Consider the following 23,257-nt stretch of genomic DNA (forward strand, 5'->3'; position numbering starts at 1 on the left):
GCTGTATAAATTTAGCCACGATGCTTAACATCGTTGGGCTTTAGTTTCTTCCTTTGTAAAATGGGGATACTGGAGGGAAGAGAAGAGAGTAGAAAAAGGGGAGAGGGAGCACAATGGAATATGGGAGAGGACTATGGGAACTTGGGAGTGACCACACCTGAGGGGAGAAATCCTATATTGTGAAAAAATAAACAAGGATGTTAAAAAAAAATTTAGACCTGGAGATATTTTAAAAAATGGAGATACTAAAAAATTAAAATTCTGGGGCCGCTAGAAAAAGTAATTTGTATATATCACTTATGAAAACATCTATTATATAGCAAGTACTTAATCAATGTTGGTAACTATTATAATTCAATATTTTATAATCACTAATAAACAATGTTTATATGTTAAAACTGGATAGTTAGCTAAATTGGGTAAGGGGGTTTGTTTCTTCCTTTTTTGATGTACAGAGCTGTATCTTTATGAAAGGAAGGTTTGGGTGCTGGTTACTCTCTACCCTGAGTTGATCATCACCTCCATATAAATATACCCATCTGCCATCTCCACTTTGGTGGCAGTACCTTTGCCATACTAGCATTGGGGCAGAGGATCTGGAGGTCATATTTCTTGCATGCCTGTAACAGCAATATTCCTGTTAAACATTTACAATTAGGCCCATATCAGTCTGCCCTCATAACTGCAGTCTGCATGGTTCAGCTCATGTATGATAAAGGTTATGAGCTGTTGGGGGTTCCTGGACCCAATTCCAGTGGAGGCTTCCCCACACCAACAAGCAATTCTCAGCCTACTGGTGTCTGAGAATTTAACTCAATTCTGACACTATCTTCCAGAGATAGCATAAGATTCCACATTAAGGGCACAATCTCCCAAGACTGCCCTTCTCTCCAGGTGCTGAGTGTGAGCCCAGGCAGCAATTTGTGCTTCTGACCGGCTCTAAATCAGAAGTTCTCAGGACCCTCTCCTTTGGTTCGGTTAATTTGCTAGAATGACTCACAGAACTCAAGTAATTCATTTGAATCACCAATTTATTACAAAGGATACAACTCAGGAACAGCCAGATGGAAGAGATGTATGTCCCACACAAGGTATAGGGAAGAAACACGGCACTACCATGCCCTCTTCAGACACACCATTTCCCCCAAATCTCACATGCTCACCAAAATGAAAGCTCTCTGAAACCTCTCCTTTTGGATTTTTATGGAGGCTTCATTAAGTAGACATGATTAATTCATTGGCTGTTGATAATTGAGCTCAACATCCAGCCCCCCTCGCTTCCCCACAATTCTGGAATGTGGGACTGGAAGTCTTACCCCTCCAGTCACAGAGGTGGTTCTCCTAGAAACCAGCCACCATCCTTAGGCTTGTGTAAGGTGACCTCATTAACATAACAATGGACATCTCTAACACTTAGGCAATCCCATGACTTTTGGGAGCTGTGAACCAGGAACTGTGGATGAAGACCAAATATATAATTTATCCTTCACAAGAGAGCCCATCACATTGTGTCTTGTAAATCACAACATCATATGAGTACATCTGAGCCAATTGGGAGAATCTCAGATTCACAAAGAACCAGTGAATTTGACTTTGCCTGGTAAAATATATGTCCAAAGGCTGCGGGAATCCTGCAAAAAAAAAAAAAAAATTCAAATTCATTTTCATGTATATTTAACCAGTAAACATCATTTAAAGAACAATACACACCTTAAATATCCATATACCAAATCCTAACTACAAAAGCTACCGGCTCACTTTTATGCTTTTCTCAGTTCTGCCAATAGAAATACACATCTATACCAGAACTTCATGAAAATGAGTCATTCCTAATGAAGGTTGCCTCTTTGCACTGATTTTGTTAAAAAAAATAAATTCATGCCTGAGCATCTCCATCTGTGGAATTAGAGTTCCACAGCATAGAAACAGTCTGATGTTCAATTAAGAGCGAGGCAGGGGGAAGGTGCTTGACTCCTATCATGGCCCCACAGTTAGCTGTGCAATTATCACCGAATGTATAACTCATCACTGCCATGATAATGTCACACATCAAAATAGCGTTGGCACTTATTGTAAGCTTTGCCTCTTCTTGTCTGATTTTTGAATGTCTGCTAAGAGGCACAACCTACTGTTACAAACTGTAAGAGATGCGACTTCAAGCTCAATTTTCCCAACTACTCCCTCTTCATGCTCCTGCATCAGTTTAATTGAAGAATTATCCCGAGATTGCCAGATGAGCTATTGGAGACTCATATCATTTGCAACTGCTTCTCTGCATGAATCAGGGTTTTCTTAGTGCTCTGCAAGCCAAAGAAAATAGAGGAATGAATTACACACTGAGTCTTCTGGTAGCCTTTATTTCAAAGGTTTTATTATGTTTATCCAAACAATCTCATAGTTTCCAGTGATTCTTTGTATTATAAAAACAAGTAAATGCTTTCCTTTGGGACTTAGGATATAAATGTCTACTATTAAAATGTCACATCCATCCAGTTTATATATTGGTGTCCCATGTGAGGGCTCATTTGCAAAGGGGATCTATGTTTTCTTAAGTTTTGAAAACCAGTTCTGCAACCTACCTTTCAAATAGAAGCTAAGTCACTTCCTTTGTCTTCCCTTGTCCCAGCACACCTACCACACACCTAGGTCCTGCAAACACAGCCGTGACAAGACAAAGCCCTATTTCCATGTGATTTATATTTCAGTGGAGGACATACCATCAACACATCAACAGATAACAAGTAAGACCACTTTAGATGATAAATGCAATGAAGAAAATAAACCACATCTGTGCTCATGCGACAGCAGGGAAAGGCCCCTTTGTTTTCTCTGTTGAATACCTTTTGGATTGTGGCCTCCAAGGCAGCCAGCTCCATAGTTGGACAGCTCAAATGCTAACTACTTCAAATGTCTTCCTTATATCAAAGTGAAATCTGTCTCCCTGGAGTCCCACTCATCTGTTCTGGTTCTCCCCTGGGGCTTCTCTGAAAAGGTCTAATTTATCCTTCACAAGAGAGCCCATCACATTGCAGTACCCAGTGATACTGCTCTCCTGGGCCTTCTCTCTCCTGGGCCTTCTCTCTCCTGGGCCTTCTCTCTCCTGGGCCTTCTCTCTCCTGGGCCTTCTCTCTCCTGGGCCATTTATTCTCTGGGTTGTCTCCCTCAGTCTCACATCCAGAGACTCCACAAGCATGACGAGTGCCCAGTTCAACATCCCTCTAGTGGCGTGGTATCCAGGTCTGAGGTGACTCTACATGATTGGACTGAACAAGACAACCCCTCTTCCTTCTTCATTCTCTACTTTTCTATGCTTCAGTTTGCACCCACTCTTTTCTCTGGCTTCATGAGACTGTGGTCTCTTCTTCAGCTTACAGTGAACTTCCTTTTCCCAGAGTTGCCTTAGGTGCGGATGCTGACACACCTGTCTGCCTCCTGGATCTTTGTGTTCTGTTTAAATCCTAGTGCAGGACACAGCAGGACTGTCTCAATTATTTCCTGTGTTAATGACTGTTCAGAAAGCCTGATGGCTTCCTCTCTCAAGCAAAGGTGGTACTTGGAGTGTGGTCAGCCCTCCTCTAGCTGTCTGGACCCTCCCTGGGAGACAGCATTTTCCCAAAGACTGCCTTTTACTGTGGAAAATGGCATTTTCTTTGGTTTCAAAATGGGGCCTTTTAGCATCCAACAGGGCGCAGTGGTTCAGACACTCTGGAGCTGGGCCGTGCACTCTGTGACGTGGCAGCTTTGGCGCACCTGTGCCTAACTGCCTTTCCTCGGGGGCTAGCAGCTTTGGGCACTTCAGGCTTACAGGCTGGCTTTCAGACTCTAATTGAAAAAAATGTAGATTGAAAGGTACACATAAGTGGTCCCAGCTTCCCACTAGTCTTTTCACTCTCTCCCAGCAGTTCCCCCAAACAACCAGAAATTCTAATTGTGACCTCTGAAGCCATTATCTACTCCTGGCCCCTCCACTGGCCGGAGAATTTTCTCTGCCACATTTGCTTTGTACTAGTTGCCTAACCCATATCCATGAAAAGAACCATAGCTCACCTGTTAACTCTTTCTATTCTGGCATCTTCCCTGTCCAGGTGGTTTTTGGGTCCCTGAAAATTAAGAGATTGTCCTTTTGCTATGAAGCCTGGTTCACACTCTCTGGAGCATGCTCCTAAAGCTGGTCATCAAAATAGCCACCCCCTTCCTCATGACAGCCTCAGATGCTCTGGCCATATTTGCGTGCCCTTAGAAGAAACGATTCTAATCTAATCTTGGCTCTATGTGTGTGTTACCACGTATGTACCAGATACCTGAAGTAATAACCTACCTAGATTTACATTCATATTCTGGGTCTTTATTTAAAGCATCCACCTATTTCTTACAACATAGTACTATGGATTTCTGGTCTATAGGATTATACAAAATCTTACTGGAAAGCCAGAGTTCTAACAACAGGTGTCAACTCTCTGCCACTTCCTACCTGGCCACCCTGGGAACCCCCTGTAAACATGATAATATGGACATGCTGTGCCCTCCCTCTTAAAAATCTTTTATTGGTGACTTAAAGGTTTCAAGATAAATTCTAAAGATCCTAGCACAGAAGCTCTGGTATGGACTGAATGTTTCTGTCTCCCCTCCCTCTCCTACCACCACCAATGTGCAATTGTTTAAAACTTAACCTGCAAAGTGATAGTATTTACATGTGGGAGTAAGTAGGGTTAGATGAGTTTGTGAAGCAGAGCCCCCAATGTGAGGCTATTTCCTTCCTAAGAAAAAGAAGAGACAGCAGATCCTCCCTCTGTCAAGTGAGGGCACAGCAAGAGAGTAGCTATTTGCAAGGGAAGAAGAGAACTTCTCATCAGGAACTGAATCAGCTGGCACCTTGACCTTGGACTTCCCAGCCTTCAGAGCTAGAGAAATAAATTCTGTTGTTTAAGCCTGTCCACAGCATTTTGTTATAGCAGCCTGAGCAGACTAAGACAAGCTCTATTAAGAGCTGGACTGTCTACTACTTCTTTATCTACATCCTTATTCAGGCCATGCAGAGCTATCCTAGAGCACACTTTATAGCTTTATAGCTATTCACTGCCATGCTGCGTGCAGTACTTCTTCACACCTGGGCCTTAGCATTTCCTCTACCTGAAAAGTCATTGCTCTTTTCTTCATTTGGTTAAAGCCCCAGTTGAAATCCATTTCAAATACCACCTCCTAGAAAACTTTCCGTGAATCTCTAGCCTGGGAACCCCCTAGACTGGGCTCCCCTAATACCTTGTGTATCGTTGTAGGGTAAGGTAAAGTATCAGGCTTTTCTGCCCTCCCACCATTAGGATAGATGAGGGAACCCTGTGGTCCTGAATGCATGCCTGATGGCGGGCACCTGAAGTGGGTACACCTGGGCTGAGAGACTGAGTTTATAAGGGCGGCGTCATGGGGACAACAAGCAAAAGCCAAGAATGAACCAAAGTTGAGAGAAGAAGAGAAGCAGAGAGAACGCCAGAGAGCCCAGAGAGAATGAGGATTTGCTGGGGGCTGGGAGGACTGCCAGCCTCCCGCCCCCCCCCCCAGCACCCCTGCCTGCCATATGCCTGGTAACACCCCTATGTTTATAGCAGCACTATTTACAATAGCTAAGCTTTGGAAACAGCCCAAATGCCCAAAAATAGATGACTGGATCAAGAAGATGTGGTACATATACACCATGGAGTATTACTCAGCATTCAAAAAAGATAAACACATGCAATTTGCAGCAACATGGATGGCGCTGGAAGGGATCATGCTCAGCGAAATAAGCCAGAAAGAAAAAGAAAAATACCGGATGATCTCACTCATAGCAGGAATCTAGAAAACTTAAATAAGGGACCAGGAAAATGAATAACTATAAGAAAGTGAAAATCAAAATCAACAAAAATCTATGAACCAGAGACACTTTGGGGGGGGGTGGCGGGAGGGGAGGGATTGGGGTCAAAATGGGGGGTTGCAATTGTATGGGAAATATAAAAATAAAATTTATTATTAAAAAAATAAAGGCTGAATAATACACCATATATTATATATATATTAAATACATATATATATATATATTTAAAAAAAAATCCCAATAAAAGACCTGCAAAAGCCACTGAGGACTCTGACTCCTCCTTTACCCACTCTGATGGATCAGAAAACCTGCTCTGTGGCCCTTCCTGCCCCTACAATAGTGTAAGGCCAGGAATGGCTACAGTGCAGGTTTTCTAGGATCCCATGCAGACCGGGTAAAGAAGGAGTCAGAGTCCTCAGTGGTTTTTGCAGGTTTTTTATTTAGATTACCAGGTACACGGCAGGCAGGGGAGTTGTGGGGCCGGGGGGCTGGCAGTTCTCCCAGCCCCCAGCAAATCCTCACCCTATCTGGGCTCTCTGGCGTTCTCTCTGCTTCTCTGCTCTCGGCTTCTCTGCTTCTTTCTAGTCTTCTTTCGGCTTCTGCTGGCGTCCCCATGACGCCGCCCCTAAAAGCCCAGTCTCAGCCCAGGTGAATCCCATCTACCTAAGCCCACACCCTATTCCAGGTGCCCGCCATCAGGCATGCATTCAGGACAAGGATCCATCATCTATCCTGATGGCGGGAGGGCAAAAAAGCCTGACATTTTTTCCTTACCCTATAAATAGTCTACTCAGCATTTACCACACTGTATGTGACCAAGATACTGGTCTCTTCTTGCACTAGGGGACATCAGCTATGTCCTTCAATCAGGACCGAAACACGGGAGGAACTTAAGTGATTGTCCAATTTTTTCATCTCCAGGTGCAGCAGACCTCTCCTAACTAGCCTGATGTTCCCCTCAGCAGTGTATTTCAGTCAATCCACCTGTTCTGTTCCCCACTGTCTCTGGTGAATCACCTCACACCCCACACCTCTGGCCTGTACCCCAGCTCTTGTATGCATAAAATAATCTTAAAAAAAAAGGAATCCAGCAGTTGGAGGAGCAGGATGATCCCTTCTACTTCTACCCTTTTGATAACTCTGTTTAATTCAATAATTATTTATAAAGCATCTGTATGCAAATCCCTATGAAGGTACACAAATAAAAATGCAAACAGTGCTTCAAATTCTTTTTTAGAATCAAGTCAGGGTAGCTTGAAAATGGTCTGGAAGAAGAGGTTGGGTTTTTGTGTGAACACATGGGGACAGAAAAGTTTAGAAAGAGGGAGCAACATAAACAAAACCTGCCAGGAGAAGTGCTTGGGGGAGGTGGTGTTGATTAAACAGAAGATGAGACTAGAGGAGTGGGTTGGAGGCCAGATAATGGAGCGCTGAGCGTACCAGGCTCTGAGCTTACCAGAAGTTAAAAAGTAGTTACAGGGAAAGTCACTGAAGAGTTGTTGTTGTTTTGGGGGCTTTTTTTGATAGATTTAAGAAATCTATTTAAATCTTTGGAGAAGGGTGAATTAAAGTATATAGGGCAAGATTGGATGCAAGCAGTAGACCATTATTGCAATAATCCTGAGAAGATTAAGGTGATCCTGAAGTAGAGTGACACGTTAGGGAAAGGAGAGGCGGGCACAATGTGGAAAGCATTGGATTTAGGTCTTAATTAGCACATTTAGGAGAACATTTATGGGGTAAGTAGATATTGTGTTTACATTGGTTAATTGAAAGTACATTTCCCTGGAGCTAAATTACAGGGAACACTATTAAATCACAATTAAGGTCTATCTGGCTATCTATAGCATTATGGATTTTGTAGGTGTTGGGACCCATTCAATTTATTGCTGGACAGCAATATTTTTCATATTGCCCATTAATTGAAAAACCAACTGCAAACAGAATATCAGCACTAAACTGACGCTACTGATTGAAGAAGGCCCAAAATCCTTGACTGTCCCAGCTACCAATGAATGGTAAGAGGAATTTGGGGTTTGTACAACAGTCTTCCCACTGTTTGGAGATTTCACAGATCTAAAGAGAAATGGAAACTGATTATCCAAATAAAAGCTTAGCAGTGCATGCCACAGAGATACCCAGAAAACCTGGAAAATTCACACTAAGCTAAAGCACATTGAACTTTCTGCTAAGTAAATTGATGTAGAGATAAACAGGATCTGTAGGAATTCAGATATAATATATTTATCCTTTCAATTAGTATTTATATTGTCCTAAAATAAATACTAACAAACATTAGTAAAGATATAAATGGACAGATTAGGATTTTGTAAGGGCAGGAAGGACCACAGTGCAGGTTTTCTGATCCCATGCAGACCGGGTAAAGGAGGAGTCATAGTCCTCAGTAGTTTTGCAGGATTTTTATTGGGGTTCAGTGGGTATATGGCAGGCAGGGGTGCTGGCTGGGGGGCTGGCAGACCTCCCAGCCCCCAGCAAGTCTTCACTCTATGTGGGCTCTCTAGCGTTCGTTCTGCTGCTTCTCGGCTTCTCTTTCGGCTTCGGCTTCTGCTGCTGCTACTACTGCTGCTACTGGTGCTGCTGGCGTCCCCCCCATGACGCCGCCCTTAAAAGCGCAGTCTTAGCCCAGCTGAATCCCATCTACCTATGCCCACACCCTATTCCAGGTGCCCGCCATCAGGCATGCATTCAGGACCGCAAGGATCCATCATCTATCCTGATGGCGGAAGGGCAGAAAAGACTGACATTTTCTTTACCCTACAGATTTAAACCCCCTCTTTTTTCACTAGGTGATCTTTTCACTATGTGGAAAACCTGCTTAACTTCTCCAAGCCTCAGTTTCATTATCAATAAAATGGGCATAATAATGGTACTTACCTCTCAAAGCCTTATGAGGGTTAAATGAGTGAGCATATATACATCTATATATTTATATCACCATGTATATAAGTATACATGATAGTATATGCATGTATATAAATTATTAATAATTGCTAGTTATTAATACTAATAATTATATACTATGTACTAATTTCATCTGTAAGTTGCTTTAAGAGCTCAAATCTTGCTAACTGCAAGTCTTTCTTCCTAAGAAGACATACAGATGACCAACAGGCACATGAAAAATTATTTGTCATCACTTATTAGGGAAATGCAAATCAAAACCACAGTGAGATACCACCTCAGACCTGTGAGAATGCCCCATAACAAAAAGGACAGAAACAACAGTTGTTGGGGAGGGAGGAAATGGAACCCTCTTACACTGTCAGTGGGAATGTACACTGGTCCAGTCCCTATAGAAACAGTATGGAGGTTTCTGGGGGTGGGGGAGAGAGAGGAACTATAGAAGACACATGGACGGAATTAACAATTCATGTGTGAGAGATATAAAACATATTTGCCTAGAAGTGGAAGGATATTGCTTTATTATATTTAGTAGGGGAAAAAAATTTTATTGAGTGCTTACTGTGTGTCTGCTATAGTTCTAATTGCTTTATTTTTTTAAGATTTATTTATTTATGCATATAAGAACTGGAATATAATTCAGAGGTGCAGGGGGCAGGGGTGGGGTTTGAGAGTATTCACCAGAGACAGAGTGGGGAACAGAACAGGCAGACTGACTGAAATACACTGCTGAGGGGAGCAGTGGGTGAGACAGGAAAGGTCTGCTGTGCCATGTGGGTAGCTTCCTGGCCAGGCCGGGATCAAACTCGTGCTGCAGAGGCTGCATATAGCTTCACAGTGCTGTGCTTAACCCCTTGTGCCACCAGGGAGGCCCAGTTCTAATTGCTTTAAGTGTTTAGATGAATTCTAGCTTCAAAACAATCCTAGGAGGTGAATATTACAATTAACTCCCATTAACAGAAAAGGTAACTAGTCCCAGATCACACAGCCAGTAACTGGTTAAGCCAGGACCAGAACCCTGGCTCTAGAGTCCACCTATTATTATTCTTACTTATTATGGGACACTGTCCCTGGGGTAAGATCAGAAAGAAGGGAACCTCTTGAATTATGATCTTACCTCATGAGAATAGAAATCACATCTGCCTTAATCACACTAGCACCCACACCTGGCACATGGTAACAACTCAATAAAATTTTGTTGACAATATGAATAGAAGCTTCCAGTATACCTGTCTCTCCATTTTTTTGAAGACAGTCCTGGATGGGGTCTTCCTGGGTGGCCAGTGTGATGGACCAAGAATCACATCTCAGAAACTTCTTACGTCACTGGGGAAATCACAGGTCAGCACCACCCAAAGAACAATGACAGCACTCTTTTGGGCAAAGACGAATTTGTTGTAGTGAAAAAGAATAAAATGTTATTCTCCCTCTTTCTAAAATAGCACAAAAATGTCTCCTTGGTTACCTGATGCCTCAAACAAACAGTAGCTAAAGGACTTTTTCCCTTCTCCCATGTTAAATCTGGCTGCATTAAGTCACCACAGCCCAAAGAGATTTCCTGTCCTCCCCCTTCCTCTTCCAGTGACTCTTCCAACCTTGCCAGTGATGAGAAGGTGGTGGTTGAACTGGCTTCTATCTTGCTTTACGTAAACAAGAACCATCTGTAATAGAAATCATCAGAAACCAGTAATTGGTATGGATCATTTGTAATGCACTTTTAGAGTTTTCTGATGGAAAAAGATTCTTCTAAAAAGAACCTTGCCCAGAAAGTGTCCAGAGTAGGAAGTTGAAAGTTCTCATGGTACAAAGTGGTTTTCTGACAGCTTCCAAAAACTGTGTCCTGGCGCTGCCATGAAGCCTCCTCTATCTAGCGGGGGATTGGAAGGAAAAGGATGGCGACAACATAGGGACTGAAGGTGACAAGAGAGAAAGACCGCTAATTCCTGGTCTGGTTCTCTTCTACTTTTCACCATGCTGCTTCTACCTGAAAGCATCACTGTGACATTTGGCAAAGGATAAACCTGGTACACATGCACACACACCACAGACACCAAGGCCTGGTACACACACACATACACACACACACACACACATACACACACACACACACACCCCGCAGAGATATAGGTTATAAAGGTTAGTTTTTTCCAACTATTAGATAATATTCCTTCATATCTGTTTACCACATTTTATTTGCCCATGTGATAACAATGGATGCCCATGTTGGCTCTAAATTCCAACTTTCACAATCAACTTTCCAATGAAAATTTTCTACATACCGTAGCACAAGAATTTCTCTGGTATACATTTTGGAATCTATTCTCTGAAAGATATTTATGAATAGTGACCAGGTATCAATATATTCCAGAAATAAGATTACTAGATTGTGGGGAAAATATATTTAAATTCATCTTTAGATATTTTTTAATGAGTTGGTGCCAAGATAGCACTTTTGAATGGTAACATAGATGACAGTGGAATGCCTAGCTGATGCCAAAGATTTGGGGCTTTGCAGTGGCCTACAAGTCAGCTAGTAGACAACATACTTCTGAGCTAGGTGTGAATAAAAGTCTACCTCTGGTAGCATTCAGTCTCTGAATTGCGGTCTCCATCTCAACTGACATTGGAGTTCTCCATTGTCTTGAATTGCTGTTGTCTAGAAGACTGTATGTATCTCATTATGTTACAGTTTAGGGTGAGGGGTACCTCAGGACTCCCAAACCTGCATGGTCTAATGGATTCTGCCATCCACCACATCAAGACAAAACATACTCTACTGCATAAAACCTTTAATGAAAAGGGACTTTAATACAATTAGAGTGCAACAGAGAGAAGAAAAAGAATAGAGTTAAAATAGTTCCTAATTAAACAGCCAAAGTTATCTATCCTTTCGTGGGTAAATGCCCAGCCAAATGGGGTCAGACCAAAGCAGGGCCACTGAGGACTAAAATCTTGCCACATATCCAAGACACCTTCTGGTGGGGACCCCTAGAAAAGGGGCAGAAGGGGCCAGGAAAGTGTGGAAAGAAAGAGCAAAATCAAAATTAAGATAAAGGCTGCCACTGTCAGCTTCCCACATGTCTCTCCCTCATCTGTTTCAAGTGTCTCTTGTCATGTTCCTCAAGTCCCTGGTACAAGTCCGAGGCTGAAAAACAAGCGTCTCTCTGCTCCAGCTGCCCCCTCCAGTTCTTCTTCTTGATCTCTCCTTCCTTCCTTCTTCCAGTCTTCTCTCCAGTTTCTCCTCTCTGTTCAGCTCCACCCTCTCTAGGGTAGGGCAGGGAACCTGGAACCTCCCTTATCCCTGGGGATTAACCTGTTACAATTAGGCATTCTGGTAGACCAGGGACCCATTCTCATGTTCAGTGTTTGGGCCTACTGAGGCTTGCCTCCTGTTCACAATTCAGGATCCTGGTTCTATATATGCCTGGCTTTCTTGGTGATGTGAAAAGTCAGGAATGATGGAGGATCCATCTCTCCCCTCCTCATAAAATCAGCTTTATTTTGAAGTCATTTTGCTGGTGTTTGTAAATCAGAACTTGACTATGTTATTTCTACATTTTGGGCAAATGAAAGAATAAACCTTTAACCAACCATGTAGACCCTCTTTTTTTTTTTTTAAAGATTTATTTATTTATTTATACAAGCACTGGGTACAGTCAGAAGCGTGTGAGGGTGAGAGAATTCACCAGAGCCAGAGCGGGGAGCAGAGCAGGCAGAGGGACCGAAGTACACTGCTGAGGGGAGCAGCGGGTGGCAGGAAAGGTCTGTGCGCCATGTGGGACCCTCCTCCGGTGGCCCAGGAGCAGCCGGGGATTGAACCAGCGCTGCAGAAGCTGCAGACAGCTTCGCAACCCGGCGCTCAACCTCTGCGCCACTGGGGAGGCCCTAGACCCTCTTTCTTTTAAGACTGGAGACAGGTATCTGCAGAGGAGTTGAAGTGATCATAAGAAATAACTCCTATTAGCCCCCTTCTGTTAACTAAAATGGGCAGCCATGCGTTTTGTCCCTCTTCCCCGCTGCCCACCCCCATCTTCCCTGGTAATGCTTTGGGCATGAGCAAAGGTGGGGGTGGGGGTGAGAAAGGACAAAAAAAAAAAATCTGGGAAAGAAGCAACTTGTGGGGCTGTTTGCAGCTGTTCTGCACAGGAGGGGCTCCAATTCAACTGAATGAGGAAGCTGTTCCCCCTCCCTTTTCTCCCTCTTCCCTCTTCAAGCTTGTTTCTGGGCCTTTTCTCTCTTCTAGAGCAAAATCCTGACAGTGTGCCATGCACTTAGGAAAGGATAATTACATCTGTATCCCTGGGAGAGACAGGTCTGCTGTCAGCAGGGAGGAATCTGATGTGGATGCAAATGGAGTTAAGTGTTCCATAAGCATAAACACTGGCAGCTCCTGAATTAAATCAAGGAGCAGCTATTTCTCTGACCAAAACTTCCCTCAGGGCAATTTTTTACTTTGGGTCAGAGAAATATCAAAAAAATAATAACTTTATCTATTGTAAATAGTGCTGCAATAAACATAGGGATACATGTGCTCTTTAGAATCACTGTTTTTGTGTCCTTTGGGTAGATCCCTAGTAGTGGAATTGCTGGATTGTATGGTAGCTCCATTTTTAGTAGACTGAGGAAACTCCAGACAGCTTTCCACAGTGGTTGGACCAGTTTGCACTCCCACCAGCAATGTAGGAGAGTTCCTTTTTCACTGCATCCTCGCCAACATTTATTGTTGCTTGTTTTTTTGATAAAACCTGGAAACAACCCAAATGCCCAAAAATAGATGACTGGATCAAGAAGATGTGGCATGTATACACAATGGAATATTATTCGGCAATCAAAAAATATACACTCATGCCATTCGCAGCAACGTGGATGGAGCTAGAAGAAATTATACTCAGTGAAATAAGCCAGAAGGAAAAAGAAAAATATTGGATGGTTTCACTTATAGCAGGAATGTAGGGGAACCAAATAAGATATCAGTGTAAAAAAAAATAATGACAGTACAAAACATAATGGGGCAAAAACAGACAATTATAAACCAGAGACATACTGCAGGGGGGCAGGAGGGTGGGGGGTTAGAGGGAAGGAGGGAGGAATACAGGGGACTGTGGTGATGGTACACGGGTGCCTTGGGGAAGGAATTCTATGGGGACTCAATCTGAGGGGGTGGGGGGAAGCAAATATTGTCTAAAAAAAATGTAAAAAATTGATAAATGTTAAAATAAAAAACTGAAAAAGTAAAATAATAATAATAATGACTTTACCAATCTGTCCAGCTAGGTTGTCTTCCAAAGAAAGAGAAATGACTGAAAACTCCTTAGAAGGAAATGATCCTGGTCTTCAGGGTAATCCAGAACTCGTCTCAGGCCTGAACCAAGGCGGGGCTCAGTAAATATTATAGAACTTTCTCTAATGCTTGAGGAGAATCTACAAGAAAGTCAGAAGGGGTCATCAGGTAGTACCTTCATAACCTATTTCAGCCTTACATGAAGGGTGAGAGAAAGTGCTCTATTATTTAGTAGGCAATGAGCGGGTTCCCAAAATTCCAGACTGGAGAGGAGAGGTGTAACGTAATTTATGCCTAATTGTCAATATAGGATCATGAGCATTTTCTTAAAAGGACAGCCAAATTCCTAAGCATTTACTTTTGAAATGCAAATCTGTATAATAGTGATGGTAGTAGATGCCTAGCAGTTAGAGGCAGGAGGGTCACGTGATTGCTTTCAGGCCCAGCTAGCATGCATCTCCTTAACATGCTCATGCCAAGAACAGGTGAAGGGTCTTGTTTTATTTTGACAAGAAAAAAGGCAAAAGGGAAGACAGGAAAATGACACCTGGGAAGAGGGTCACCATGTCTGTTTCTCCCTCAAAATAAAACTCGAGGGAAGCAATTAGAAGTTACTAATGAAAAGAAAGATGGGGTGCAGCAGTTCTTCCTGCCTTGCCTGCTGCTTGCCTTAGCGTGTATTTCATTCACTCCTCCTTTTCTGCTCCCCACTCTGTCTCTGGTGAATCCTCTCACCCTTCCCCTCCACATACACACCTCTGGCCTACACCCCAGCTCTTATATGCGTAAATAAATAAATCTTAAAAAAAAAAAAGAAAAGGAAGGTGGAAGATTTCTAAGTCTGGACAAGTCACCATGTTGAAGTAGAGGCAAACTACAAGCCACAATAAAATCTCAGGAGGTAAGATCTCAGCTTAAAATCAGGAAGAGCTTTTTAACAAGTGGGATAGAATTTTTAAAATTCAGTTATAGAAAGAGCTGCCTGTGAATTTGCTGAATCCTCTCTTTTGAATATGTTTTAGCAGCATACCCCTCCCTTTCAATGATCCTAGAGAAGATATTTCTGCTTTGGGTTGAATGTTAGATGCTGTATGATATCATCTATTTCTAAAAGGGTTATGTTCCCATAGGTTAAAAAAATCAGTAAACAACTTCTGAGTAAAACTGTTTGAGATGATGTCCTGCCTTGCAGAAGCAAAGTTCTGTTCCTATTATCCCAGCAATCCCAGGAATTCAAATTACTTTCTCTCCATTGCATGGTGGTTAATTTCTTTTCCTGTAAAATTTCTCTCCTTCAGATGATCAGACAGCATGGGACCCAACAATAACAGATATTTCTCCATCCACACTAACTCTGAAAATAAACAAAGAGGAGATTCTTATTTGAGGATTTTTTTCCAGTTGTTCATGCTGGGGATACAGACAGCAAGAACCCAAGTTCATCGTGAAGACTCAAAGTTTCCAGAATCCTACAATAAACTCATCTTCTATGTACTTGATTCCATTTCTTACATAGTTAGCAGTAAATCCAGACCTTCCCAACTTTTGTAAAAAAATAACTGACTTAATCAACTCTCTTCTCACCATCAAATTCCTCCTTCTTGACCAGGTGAGGTCTCTTGCTCCGGGACAGCCCTCTCCACAATGCACAGAAGTCCTGAAGTCACAGGCAGGGTCATACTCTCAGTGATTGTTGTAATTCATCCTGATTTTAAGTAAATCAGCCCATCCTAGGAGACTCCAGTCTGGGGAGAAGAATGCACATTTTTTACATATTGACTGTGGCCTAGGCTCTAAGACACCTTAAATCTTTATTTCAGTTAATCATCTCAGTCACCCTGAAAGTGGGTACTTCCTCTTCTAGGGCACTTGTCCCTTCCTTTTTGTACCCTGTACCCTCGGGATACCTGAGTTCTGAGAATACCAAACAAGGCAGGTTGGAATCTTCAGGGATCTTTGTGTTCTGAATCATGTTCACTTTCATCATGGGAGTGGGCATTGAAGCCTCCCAAGTGGCACTAAAAGGAATATAAATTTCTCAGTGCAGATACGATCACACTATAGTGTTTCACCCTCAGTTTATGCTCTCGTCTTATCCTCTTTATAGTTCATGCCAAGTTCATCTCCACTGTCACATTCTATGCTAAGAGGCATCAGGAGAGTAGAAAGTACTGAGGCTGCCAAGCAGCCTTCATCAGTTATTCATACATTCCTCTCCTTGGAGATCTCATCCAATAACCTCACCTCTCCCTTAGTATTTCGGTCATGGTACCCCACCTGCTTGTGAGCCCTGCAAGGTTAGAGATGGATTTAAGCTTTTTGTGTGGTGCCAGTGGCGTTATTTGAATGCTCCACCTGACCTCCTAAGGTGAATTTCAATAGGTCAAAGGCATACTAAAGTCATACAACCTGTTTATAGGTGGAGGGAAAGGTGAATATCCTCGGGAAGAAAGAAACTTGCAGTAAATTGTTACTTGGTAGTTCTTGCTTAATAGATAAGGGTGTTTGAACTGCAGGAGGAAGCTGTGGGAGCTGTGAGACTAAAGTAAAATAAATACAGGTAAGCTCCTCTAACAGTGATTTTTTCCTTTTAGAGAAACCCATACCCAACAATAGCATTTTATTCACTTTTATAGACCAAAAAACTGAGGCTTGCAGAGTTTCAATAAGCTAGTCAAGACTGGATGACTCCAGAGCTACCTTAAGATTCCAAACTATTTATAACACATAGAAAAGACCCCTATCCCTTCAATATTTCACTTGGTATCAAGATTTCAAAGTCAATTATATGTCCAGCCCCCTCCACAGAGTCTTCTAGGCCTCTGCAATGCAGAAGGGTTTCTCCATTCCCTGTGCCACATAATTTAGTACCTAATTATATATTGTCTTATGATGTTCTCTTAATTGCTTCAAGTGTATTTGTTCTGTTTCCCCATTAAGTTTATCACAGAAATCCTTGAGGGTAAAATTTTCTTTTTAGTGATTTCTCTACTCTTCCACCCTACCCATCGCTCACTCTACCGAGAATGTGAAAATCAAGTCCTAAGATCTGGCCCAGTCCACACTATCCTTGGTGCATAGGAACTTGGAAGTAGTGAGTTATTGTAGAAAGAGAATGTGAAGGAAAGAGAAGTGTGTACTCTAGTCCTTCCTTTCCTCCCAATTTACTCTGTGACATTGGAAAAATCACTGTCTTCTCTGGGCCTATTCCCTCATTGATGGAATGAAGGCGTTTAGCAAGGGGACCCCTGATGTTCTTCAAGCCCTATGAATCTATCTCTGTTAATGGAAAAATTCCATGAAGACTTTCAAGCTGAGATCGCTGGGCCCTACATATGGATGGTCGATAGGTAGGTGGAGGGAAATGCTAAAGGAACCGACTAGAAGCTGCTCCCAGTGGAGCTTTACTCCCAGAGTGTGTCTGTGCCTTCCATCTCATGCCATGAAGGTGGCAAATACACGAAGCCAGAGGGAGGTCCAAAGAGGAGACATGCTTACATAAGCTCATAAGCTCTACAAGGCCATTGAATTTCAAGGGAAGGCCAGCAGAAATGCTTTTCCTCTGAGGCAGGCACTATCAAAGGTAACCTTGATTACTGCATGGTGTCAATCCAATCAGCTGCACTGATCATTAAAAGCTAAAAGCTTGGATTCCCCAAAAGGGAATTGATAGACTGCATAGGTACCCCTGCAGGGACGCATCATAATTCAGCATTAGTTAAATGTACCATTAAAGTATCCATGTAGTTAATGGAATTTCGTTTGGGTTTGAGGTTTTTTTGTGTTTTTGTTTTTTTTTTTTTTCCTGAGTTGTTTAAATTGCCTCTACCATGAATGACTTCCTGAATTAAAAATTAAATGGACTTTCAAGTATTTAATTAGATATATCTATTACTGAAGTGAAGAAAACAACAAATTCACCTTAAACATCTTGTATTTAAAGGAATACAGTATGTCTTCAAGATTACAAGCATTTAGTTGACAAATTTAGCTACAGCTGCTTGTAGGGATGAACAGTAGATAGAAATTTTTGTGGTTCTTTTTTTCTTAGATTGTATAGTCTTAAAGGCACTTTTGCTTGTTGGTCCCTTTGAGGTCTTTAAATGCTTGCAAATCTCACAGAAACACATTATGAGATTATGAAACTGATATACAATGAAGGATAATGGTGATGTGATGGTGCTATGCCAGCCATAGTAAGTCGAGACTCTTCTGGAAGAGGGCAGAGCTTTCCCTGCCTAAATTTGCCATGATTGGGCCTCCCTGGTGGCGCAAGGGTTTAAGAGACAACTTACAAAGCTATCGGCAGCCACTCCAGCACGAGTTCGATCCCTGGCCAGGGAACTGCCCACATGGCACCTCTCCTGACTCGCCCTCTGCTCCCCTCAGCAGTGTATTTCAGTAGATCTGCCTCTTCTGTTCCCCACTCTGTCTCTGGTGAATCCTCTCATCCCCCCCACACCTCTGGCCTGTACCCCAATTCTTGTATGCACAAATAAAATAAATCTTAAAAAAATAAATATATTAGCCATGGTTTAGGCATGCACATGAAGCTCATAGAAAATACAAGAAACTCCAGGTCAGAGTGAGTATCTCCCTCTTCTAGGAAGGGAACAATGGTTTGGCCTTAAGACCCCTGCTCAGGCTCCGGTGATCCCACAAGTCTTCTCTCTTCCATCCCATGCACGCAGGATTCCTTTCCTTTCAGGCAGCCCCCACAAATCCACTCTATTGCTTTTGACTCCCATCTTTCCTGCACAGTGAGGCACACTAATTTTTCCACTTTCTTCTTCTAGAGACAAAACTAAGGCCCTTCTTATCATATGGGTTTTATTGCTACACTTTATGGGGACTGGAGTGGGAGGGGGGCAGCATTGGAAAGGATGCAGAGGGGGTGTGGCAATAAATGGAACACATGGCGAATTATATGATTAGTTCTAGAATCATGTAATGCCTATAGCAGGTGTTTGTTGAGGATTCACTGTATGCTGGGCATTGTGCTCAGACTTCTATCCATATTATCTTGTTCAGTGTGCTCCAAAACCCTGTCAGGTGAATAGTGTTAGTCTCATTATCACCAATGGGGAAATGGAGGTGTAGGGAAGTGATATGATTTGTCAAATACAATAGCAAGTAAGTGGGAGAGTTGAGATTTGAATCTGACTCAATAGGCCATGCTCATAACTGCTATGCTACCTCTTTCCTCAAAAACAAACCCAAACAAATGAAAACAACTGCACTTAACTACCTGAGCTAGTCCTTGGTATCAGCAGAAGACAAAAGAGGCAGCCTGCTGCCCTGTTGTGGTGTGTGTGACTGCAGGCTCAGACCCACTGCCTGTCTCGAGGATTTGGAGGATGAGAGGTCTGCACAGCTCTCTGGGGCATGGACTCACTCATCTGAATGGGGGCTCCAGATTCGCATCCGCTTCCAAATTTACCTTAAACCTTCCTTGAACCCACAAATTCCCATGGCAATTTGTCCTGGACTTTGCCTGCTGTGGATGCAGCATGATGGAGCAGAAGGGGCATGGGCCCCGGGGGCTGGGAGACTTGGGCTCACATTCCCTCCTGGCTAAGTCATTTACCAGCCTTTATCAGTGGGCAACATTTTTTTAACTGTGTTGCTGGACAGGATCCATAATGTAACTCCCTTTCTAGGCCTTAGGATGCACAGCCAACATTTCTCCAAAGTAACAGAGAAAATCGCTGGTCGAATACAAAATTTAATTTGGGTCTCTTATCCATACTCTGCAAACGTTGATATAAAGATACTTCTTAAAAGAGATGAGCATGAAAGATACAAACAAGCTCAAATTTTTCCAGCAAGTGCTCATTTGATGATTTTATGGTTGGACATCCTAAACTAAATTTATGAACATAGTTATTCACATTTTTTAAAGATTTATTTATTTATTTATATAAGCACTGGGTACAGTCAGAAGTGTGGGAGGGTGAGAGAATTCACCAGAGCCAGAGCGGGGAACAGAACAGGCAGACTGACGAAATGCACTGCTGAGGGGAGCAGCGGGTGTGGCAGGAGAGGTCTGTGGGCCATGTGGGACCCTCGCCGGCGGCCGGGGATCGAACCAGCGCTACAGAGGCTGTGGGCAGCTTCGCAGCCCAGCGCTCAACCGCTGCGCCACAGGGGAGGCCCCATAGTTATTCACTTTCAATCAAGCTGCTTGCAATAGAGTGTTCCCTGAAGTTTCAGGAAAGTGCATCTTTGTGGTCAGGATCCAGGGGTCAGGGGATGAGGCTTAGAATTTCATCAACTTTGGGTAAACCTCTGAAGACTCAATGCCACTCATCTTCACATCTTAGGCCTTGTGCCTCACCCAAAATTCATGGTGCCTCACCCAAAATTCTATCTGTCATGTCTGTTTCGTCCCACCAAAAGTTAATAAGAACAAGGGTCAGAGCAAGAATGAACATAATGTGGATGAGTTTAGAACTGAGGTTCATCTTCCCTCCTCTCTTTTCACAAATATCTCACTTACTAGGATGTTAGAACTAGAAATTGGGAAGAATTTGCTTCAGTGATCCATTGAAATATAGCAAAAGTAGTGGGAAGTTGGCAGCTTGTAATTTCTCTGGTGCTCATAGGCAACCACTAACAGGCATCCCGGGCATTTATTGAGCACTTAGTATATTTTAGGTGTTGTGTTCTTGCAAACAAATGCAGGAAATAAGTCCTTCTCAATTACAAAATACAAACTTGAGGCTAAGAGAGTTGAGTCATCTCAGTCAGAAACACAAGGTCAGTAAATAGTCAAGCCAAATCCATTCATCTCTCTAAATCCTGTGAGGTGTTGGACACATTTCTCCTCCTTCTGAGCTAAATCGGAAGATTGTTCCCAAAGTATTTCACAATTGCAGATCAGAATGGGGTTTCTCCTTTATCCTCTAGCCTTCAGATTTCCCCAGTGAGAAATGGCAGTGTTTGAATTTGTGACCTCCCCAAAGCTCTTTCTCCTGTCCATGGAGAACAGGAACTCAATCAGGGCTGCCACTACTTTTCGGTAAACAAGTAACAGTTGCTAGTAATCCTGAGGAGGAAATGAGTTTGCTAAGGGATATGTTTCAAGCTGACTTGGGGATAGATGGGGGAAATACCAATCTCTTTCCACATTTGGTTAAATATCACCAAAGCCTTGTGCAAATTAATTTTGGGACACAAGCCTGCCTGGTCTGCTCTTTGTTTGACTTCCTGTAGCAACAGCTGCCTTACCACCTCATTCATTGCACAGGTTTTCCTGGGGATGGCTGTGAGCTTACACCTAAACACAGCTTCCAGGTATATCTTGACACCTCAGCCCAGTAGATCTGCGGTTGAAATAAGCTGAGCCTTTACTCTGGCAAGGGCTGAGAGGTTAGAGTAGACTCCACCAAGATTAGCTCTTCAAATCTGGCAGCATTAGGATGAGAAGTCTCCCTGTAGAGCCTGAACGTGGTACATTTTGGACCAGTAAGATGGAGAACTCCTTTCCTCTGCAGACAGTAAGCTAATTGAGCAATATCTGAGACATGTCAGAAATATCTGAGAGATGGGCAGCAAGAAAATAGAAACACAATCAATACAGGTAAAGCAACATGCAAGAGGCTGGAGAACTTTTCAAGGACTGACAGTAAGGTGGCATTTGACGAAGAGATCCAGAACCACCCAAATCCCACCCAAATCCCACACACTCTGTCCCACATTCCTACAATGTGTAAGAGGCAAAAGCCCATGCTTTCCTCCCCTGGAGCTTTGGAATGTGAAATTCCAGGCAGCCTGTACCTAGGTTAGAGGCAGTCTAGGCTCTAGATTTAGAGCTGGGTGGCTGGTCTACATCAGCACTAGCCAATAGAAAAATAATGTGAACCATGTATGTAATTTTACATTTTCTAATAGCTACACTGAAGTGAAATAAAAGCAAATATGATTACTTTTAGTAGCATAATTTATTTAACCCCAAATAATTCATCTGTCATCAATAGCAACATGCAACCAATATAAAAAAATATTAATCTGATAGTTCGCATTCTTTTCTGTTCTGCATCTTCAAAGCTGCATGTGTTTTATACTTATAGTTCATCTCAATTTTCAGTGGAAATACTGGAGCTGCATTTTAGATTTCGTAAAAGTCACAGATGAAAAACTAGGTTCCTATACCAGCTTGTTCCAAGTACACTTAGAGGAATCTAGCATCAACATATGAATTAAAATGGAAATGAACTAAGTTAAAATTAGAATTAGATACTCAATCACATCAGTCATTTTTCAAGTTCTCAATAGCCATTAGTGGCCAGTTGCTACCATATTCAGCAGTGCAGGTCTGTACCACTACCGCCTATCTGACGACTGTCTCCAGGAGCAGTCTCAGATTTACTTCGCCAAGAGAGTAGTCAGCAAAGGAAGTTCAGAGGCAGAGACTCTGAGTCTCAGGCAACATACAGATTTCCAGATCCAAGTAGTTTCTCTTTTCATATCAGATTCTCTTTGCAGCGTCCACAGAATTGGTTTAAGAATAATAGCAATATATTCCTGCTATGAGTGAGACCATCCGGTATTTTTCTTTTTCTTTCTGGCTTATTTCGCTGAGCATGATCCCTTCCAGCGCCATCCATGTTGCTGCAAATTGCATGTGTTTATCTTTTTTGAATGCTGAGTAATATTCCATGGTGTATATGGACCACATCTTCTTGATCCAGTCATTTATTTTTGGGCATTTGGGTTGTTTCCAAAGCTTAGCTATTGTAAACAGTGCTGCTATAAACATAGGGGTGCAGGTGCTCTTTGGAATTGATGTTTCTGTGTCCTTTACAAATCTAGAAAACTTAAATAATGGACCAGGTAAATGAATAACTATAAGAAAGTGAAAATCAAAATCAACAAAAAACTATGAACCAGAGACACTCTATTGGGGGGTAGGGAGTGGGAGGGGAGGGATTGGGGTCAAAATAAGGGGGACGCAATTGTATGGGGAATATAAAAATTAAAAAAAAAAAGAAAAAATCCACACTGAAAGCCAATTTTTTAAAATATTGAATTAAAATAACTTTTATCTGCTCACTCAGAATAAATTTAAGATTAAAAAAAAAAGAATAATAGCAATATAATATGGGCCTCCCCGGTGGCGCAGCGGTTGAGCGTTGGACTGCGAAGCTGTCCACAGCCTCTGCAGCGCCGGTTCGATCCCCCACTGCTGGCAAGGGTCCCACATA

The 23,257-nt window shown here is 42.5% G+C and overlaps 1 long non-coding RNA gene across 3 annotated transcripts; it reads right to left on the minus strand.

The window, feature by feature from the left end:
* Positions 1 to 1,032: 1,032 nt before the first annotated feature.
* LOC119232512 (uncharacterized) lies at positions 1,033 to 15,946 on the minus strand. Of its 3 annotated transcripts, XR_008549699.1 has the most exons (7): positions 15,889 to 15,946; positions 15,636 to 15,796; positions 14,029 to 14,191; positions 4,048 to 4,100; positions 2,580 to 2,649; positions 2,130 to 2,300; positions 1,033 to 1,631 (listed from the first exon to the last, which is right to left on the minus strand). It is a non-coding gene; the product is annotated as an uncharacterized LOC119232512 (long non-coding RNA). The 3 variants fall into 3 exon arrangements; XR_008549700.1 differs by lacking the exon at positions 2,580 to 2,649; XR_005122129.2 differs by lacking the exons at positions 2,580 to 2,649; positions 4,048 to 4,100.
* Between the last annotated feature and the right edge of the window lie 7,311 nt (positions 15,947 to 23,257).

The sequence above is a fragment of the Talpa occidentalis genome, unplaced genomic scaffold (assembly GCF_014898055.3).
Source record: "Talpa occidentalis isolate TD23 unplaced genomic scaffold, MPIMG_talOcc4v2.1 talOcc4.7, whole genome shotgun sequence".
In the NCBI taxonomy this organism is placed as follows: Eukaryota; Metazoa; Chordata; class Mammalia; order Eulipotyphla; family Talpidae; genus Talpa; species Talpa occidentalis.